This window comes from Ornithorhynchus anatinus, chromosome 6 (genome assembly GCF_004115215.2).
Source record: "Ornithorhynchus anatinus isolate Pmale09 chromosome 6, mOrnAna1.pri.v4, whole genome shotgun sequence".
Taxonomy (NCBI): Eukaryota; Metazoa; Chordata; class Mammalia; order Monotremata; family Ornithorhynchidae; genus Ornithorhynchus; species Ornithorhynchus anatinus.
Window position 1 is genome coordinate 34,067,092 of NC_041733.1, and position 6,676 is coordinate 34,073,767.

Here is a 6,676-nt window from a genome sequence, read left to right on the forward strand (position 1 = left end):
ATCCCATTTTGCAGACGAAGAAACTGGGCCCAGAAAAGATCAGTGATTTGCCTGCGGTCACGCAGCAGGCAGAGCTGGGATTAGAACTTCCATTGGACCATGCTGCTTTTCAGCTTTTCCTCTTCCTCCTTCTCCCTGCCCTAAGTTCTGAGCCTGACCTACTTTTACGGAATACTTCTAGATGGGTTCAGAACAGAGGTTCATTTGGCTTAAAAGGTATTTGGTTGGAGGGCAAACATGTCTGGGTGCCCCCATCAGCCTACCGATCACTAGTAGAAGGGGGTGAATTACAACCCAATACTGTCCCTGACAGTCTTATGATGCAATCTGACACGGCCTGGCTTCCTCTCCCCCTCAGGCATCTACACAGCAACAGTGAAGGCACAGTCACAGCTCATTTGCCATTCAGATGGCTCCTGGCCTCAGTGGATTTTTTTTTGGCTTTTTAAATAAAAGGAAAACAAGCATATGGCTTCTCATTTCACCTTCTTCATCCACTCGGGGCTGCGGTCAGAGGGCCTGGGGTCTGGTGAGGACTTCCAGGACATCCTAACTTCCCCACTCTGGCTGCTGCTCCATATTCCAGGTTGATGAGTGGAGGAGGAGGAGGACATGGTTCATTCATTCATTCATTTATATTTATTGTGTGCTTACTGTGCGCAGATCACTCTAAGCACTCACGAGAGTACAATACAACAATAAACAGACACATTCCCTGCCCTCAGAAAGCTTACCTCGGGCAGTAAGACCCTCCGGGGAGCTGAGACATAGCAGCTTGATTTGTACCACTTTCCTACTTTGTAAGGAGTAAAAGGAGGGCTCCCCTGCTCCAGAGCCTGAGCTGATGAGTGGGAATATGGACTCTGGTCACCTGCCCCCCCAGCCCCTGCCAGAGCAGCCTCCTGATCCAGCAGAGAAAGTCCCCCTCCCCCGCAACAAAAATACCCCTTCACCCACACTCTGTGGCAGCTCCAAGAGCTAGGGGCTATGCAGTGGAAGCCAGAACAGAGACGCTTCCTTTTCTGAGGAAATCCCACATGTATCCCCCATGGACAGTTTGCTCCCCACACGCACAACCCCTCCCCGATCCTCACAGTCTGCTTGAGTCCCTTCCTCCACCGGAGCTTCACGGACAGCCCCATCTTCCTCTCTCCCGGCAAAGATTGGATAACCTAGTAAGTAGACGATGGATCATCAGCCGCTATAAACCACTCATTTCTCAGATAAGCTTGAAGGATTTCTCCCGATCAACAAATAGTGGCATAAAATGCACTAATCCATATAGAACCTTTGAGATTAAGGCCAGCAAAGGGCTAGATCAGAACTCCTGGGCTCCTGACTCAGGTCCTGTGTATAGGAACAGTCCATGTTACATCTTGGGTCAACTTGTGCCAGGAAGAACAAGTCAGCAATTTTCTATGTGAAATTCTTGGAATTCCATTTGCCGCAGCATTGGAGAAATGTCACTATGCTGAATTATCCTTTGCTAGAACAAAATCATGTTTGTCAGATGCTGGATGTATCATCCGGCCCGTAAGGTTACTATTATGCATAAAAAGATCTTCCTGCAGAAATAACTATAGCATACGGCAGCTTTCTATCTTGGGCAATTCTAAAATGGGTTTCAATTTGGAATCTGGAATAAAGGCCTGGGTACTTTTCCATTCACGCACATATACAACTTTGGGTACTCACAATTAACAAGGATAAATATCTGCAGGTCTATGGAAGCATGGCCGCTATGAACCCTAACCCTATCCCTTTCTTCAATCAATCTATCAGTGTTATTTACAGAGCACTTACTGTGTGCAGAGCGCTATACTAAGCAGGTGGGAGAGTAGCATATAACAGAGTTGGCAGGCATGTTCCCTGCCCACAGGGAGCTTGCAGTCTCGAGGGGGAGACAAATATTAAATTCAACTACAGAGATTCAGTGAGTAGATTGGCATCGGAAGAGTGAAGTGTGCAGGCTGGGTTGCAAGTGGAGATCAGTGAGGTAAGGTCAGAGGGGAAGAGCTGATGAAGCACTTTAAAGCCAATGATAAGGAGTATCTGTTCGAACACAGGTTGAACGGGCAACCACCGGAGGTTCTTGAGGAGTGGGGAACATGATCTGAATGTTTCTGTAGGAAAATGATTCAGGCAGGAAGGGAAGTAAGGGCAGGAGTGAAGAAATACGGAAGGCCGGGAGATCAGCAAGAGGGCCGATGCAGTAGTCAAGTGTCACAGCAGTTTGAATGGAAAGGAAAAGGTGGATTTGGGAAGTTTGCCTGATAGCACTGTCATCTTTACCCTGAAGTACAGTGGAATGGCCTATGACCATGATGAGAAGGAGGAAAAAGAGGAGTGGGGAAATGCAAAAGCCTCAGGACAGGCTAAAGCACAGACTTAACCATACCTCAGCCTGGATAGTCTGATGAAAGGACTTAAAATAGTGGAATTTATTAATTACTGAAGATGGATGAAGCACTGTGCTAAGCTGTGAGATAGATTCAAAATAATCAGATCAGAAAGAACCCTGCCCACCTAGGACTCACAGTTTAAGGTGGAGGGAGAACAGATATTTTACCCCCATTCTACAAATGAGGAAATTGAGGCACAGGTAACTCAATAGGCAAGCTTTAGAGACAGGAGTCCTGACTTCCAGTCATAGGCCCCTTTTATGAGATTATACTACCTCATGCTAATCATTCATTCATTAACACTGCACCTGACCTGTGCCCCTATCCCAATATTAATTTCTTGACAGCTTTGCTCTTAGTACCTAATAATAATAATAATGTTGGTATTTGTTAAGCGCTTACTATGTGCCGAGCACTGTTCTAAGCGCTGGGGTAGACATAGGGGAATTAGGTTGTCCCACGTGGGGCTCACAGTCTTAATCCCCATTTTACAGATGAGGGAACTGAGGCACAGAGAAGTTAAGTGACTTGCCCACAGTCACACAGCCGACAAGTGGCAGAGCTGGGATTCGAACTCATGAGCCCTGACTCCAAAGCCCATGCTCTTTCCACTGAGCCACGCTGCTTCTCCATGTCATGTCAGGTAACTTTACAAGCCTGCATGGCCTTAATCTAGAAATTCTGGTTCTGTTCAATATCTTGATATATTCTTCTTGGAGTGTGGGCCGGATTCGATACATATGTTTCCAAGTACTTTTCCTTTAACCTTTCCCAGGTTCTTATGTGCTTTTCAAGAATAATGTCTCATACAGCTCCTAGAATAATAATATAAAAATAAGGTTTCCCCAGATTCCATCAGAGTATTCCTGAGAAAGATAATTGAAGTAATTTAGATCTTGTTCATAATGGATTAAGATCAAAGGAACTTCCATTAAATAATATTTAAATGCTATATGCCAGGTACAGTACTAAACGCTGGAGTAGATACAATATAATCAGGTTGAACAGAGTCCCTGTCCCACATGGACCTCAGAGTCTTAATCCCCATTTTAAAGATGAGGTAGCTGAGGAACAGAGAAGTAACCTGCCCAGGGTCCCACAGCAGACGAGTGGCAGAGTCAGGATTAGAACTCAGTTCCTTTGACTCCCAGGCCAGTTCTATTTCCTTTAGACCACCTTGATTGTTAATAAAAATTATATCTTCTCCAAGAGACCTTCCCCATCTAACCCCTCATATTCCCCACTCCTTCACCTTTCTGCATTGCCTATTTACTTGGATCTGTATCCTTTAAGCACTTGACAGTCACCCCATCCTCAACTCCACTGCATTTATGAAAATGGGCATATTTTACTATCGGTTTCTCCTTCTATACTGTAAGCGCCTTATGGGCGGGGACCAAGTCTACCAACATTGCTTTGTTGTACTCTCACAAGCATTTAATACTTGTAAGTGCTCAATAAATGCTATTGGTTGATGGCATAGACCTTTGTGGGGCAGACATTTGTGAAAGGAGGAAGGAGAATCAGAAAAGAAACTGAGAAGGAGCAGTTAGAGAGGTGGAAAGAGAACTGGAGAATACGGAGTGAAATCATAGAGAGGGCGCAGGAGAAGGAAATCAGTGGTGTCAAAGGTAGTTGAGAGAAGCAACAGGACATAGTAAATAGAGCACGGCTCTGGGAGTCACAGGGTCATGGGTTCTATTCCCGTCTCTGCCATATATCTGCTGTGTGACCTTGGACAAGTCACTTCACTTCTCTGGGTCTCAGTTATCTCATCTGTAAAAGAGGGATTGAGACTGTGAGCCCCACATGGTATAGGGACTGTGTCCAACCTGACTTGCTTGTATCCAACCCAGCACTTCGTACAATGCCTGGCACATAGTAAGCGATAAAAAAATACCATAATTATGTATCATTATTATTCTCTGCGCCTCACTTATCACATCTCTAAAACGGGGATTAAATCCTACTTCCTCCTACCTAGACCGTGAGCCCTATGTGAGATGGTAACTGTGTTCACCTGGATTAACTTAGATTTACCCCAGCCCTTAGAACAGTGTTTGGCACATAGAAAATCCTTAACAAATACCATTTAAACGACAAACAACTTGGCCAAAAATGATCATTAAGAAGTTGGGTGCTCAATAAATAGTACTTCTGTAACTAGGCGAGCACGCTGATTACAGAGATGAGGGAGGCCCAGTGGAGACTGTTCCAGGCTCAGAGCGAATTGGCAGAGAGTCAACACAGTAAATTAAGTATGTTTAAGGAGTTTGGGCATAAAGGGAAGAAGCGAGGTTACATTTTTGAATGGTGCACTGGGATCAAGAGAAGGTGTTTTTTTTCCAGGATAAGGGACACAAGTGGGCTCAAAGGCACAGACAGAAGAGCTGGCGAAGAAAGTTTGAATAGCACAATTAGGGAAGGTGGGAGCATAGGAAAAAGCACTTTAAAGGAGATGGCACCTTTGGCACAAATAGAGGAGTTGGGTATTAACGGCAGGTGGGTGATTGCTTCTTGAGAAACAACTGGAAGGAGAATGTGGCACAAGGTCACCCAAACCCTATGCTCCCCTTGACTATTCTGTCATTGCGGACAGCACCACCATCTTCCCTGTCTCGCGATCCCGTAAACGTGGCGTTATCCTTGACTCATCTCTCTCATTCAACTGACATATTCCATCTGTCACCAAATCCTGTCAGTTCAACCTTCACAACATCACTAAAAACCACACTTTCCTCTCCATCCGAACTACTATCACATTAACCCAAGCAATTACCCTATCCCACCTTGACCTCAGCATCAGGCTCTCTGCTGACCGCCCTGCTTCCTGCCTCTCCCCACTCCAGTCCAGTCTTCATTCTGCTGCCTTGATCATTTTCTACAAAAAACCTTCAGTCCATTTTGTCCCTCTCCTCAAGAACCTCCAGTGGTTGTCTATCCACCTCCGCATCAAACAGAAACTCCGTATCGTCGGCTTGATAGCACTCTGTCACCTTTCCCGCCTCCCACCTCACCTCACCAATTTCCTACCACCCAGCCCACACACTTCGCCTCCCTACCGCCAACCTACTCGCTGTATCTCATCTATCTCATCTCTTGCCCATCTTTGGCACTGACCTCTTGCCCACATCCTGCCTCAGGCCTGGAACACCCTCCCTCTTCATATCCAACGGACAATCAATCACTCTCCCCACCAACAAAGCCTTACTGAAGGCACATCTCCACCAAGAGGCTTTATCTAAGCCCTCACTTCCTCTTTTCCCACTCTCTTGCACTTCGATTTGCACCCTTTATTCTCCTGTCCCTCAGCCCAACAGCACTTCTCTACATAATCATAATTTATTTATATTAATATCTATCTCCCCCGCTAACTGAAGCTCAATGTGGGCAGGGAACATCTCTACTAACTCTGTTATAGTGTATTTTGCCAAGCATTTAGTACAGTGCTCCACACACAGTAAACGATCAATACATACGATTGATTGGGATCTGGAGCACTGAAGAGATGAAAGCAGTCTTTGGGAAAGTAGTTTCTTTTAGATTTTCCACTTGGATTTTGTTCAGTTGAGTCTTGGGGTTTGTTTGTTTGTTGCTACAAACTAGATTTCAGCAATTCTCTTTCTTGACCAAAGGATTTTACAGTTTCCAGTTAATCTTTCCTTGCACAGAGGGATGAAAACTTCATGCTTGATGTGAATATGTATTGTTTGGAGTCACACAGAATGTTGGATTATACACTGTAATTTTCTTTATTTTTTTCCAGGTTGGCCTAAAGTTACTCATGAAAATGAAGTGTTTCATCTCCTAAGTAATTTCCTGTAAAATATCAGTAATAAATAAGAGTTGAAGTACACCCAACTGAAATGAATCAAGTGTAATTATGTAAGCATACTACTCAAACTGAATTTGAAGGAAAAAAGAGCAGGGATCTCATGGCTCCCAAAGGACTCTCTAAAGGAAGTGGTAAATGTCAAATTTCAATAAAGGACAAATCTGGGACTAAAATGGTCTCAAAGGAGTAATATCAGGTAGTGCATCTTACTGAACAAATTCATCCCTTGTCTAGAACAAGTGTTCCCTTTTTAAGGTAACTACAGTGCAAAATTCCTAGGTCTCTGCAAAAGTATATAGAAAAGGAGTTACCCGATTGTTTTACGTTGCCGTTTTGTTCACGGTGGTTGCAAACCAGTCAGTCATATTCATTGAGTGCTTACTGTATGCAGAGCACTGTACTAAGAGTTTGGGAGAGTACTATATACCAGTAAACAGAC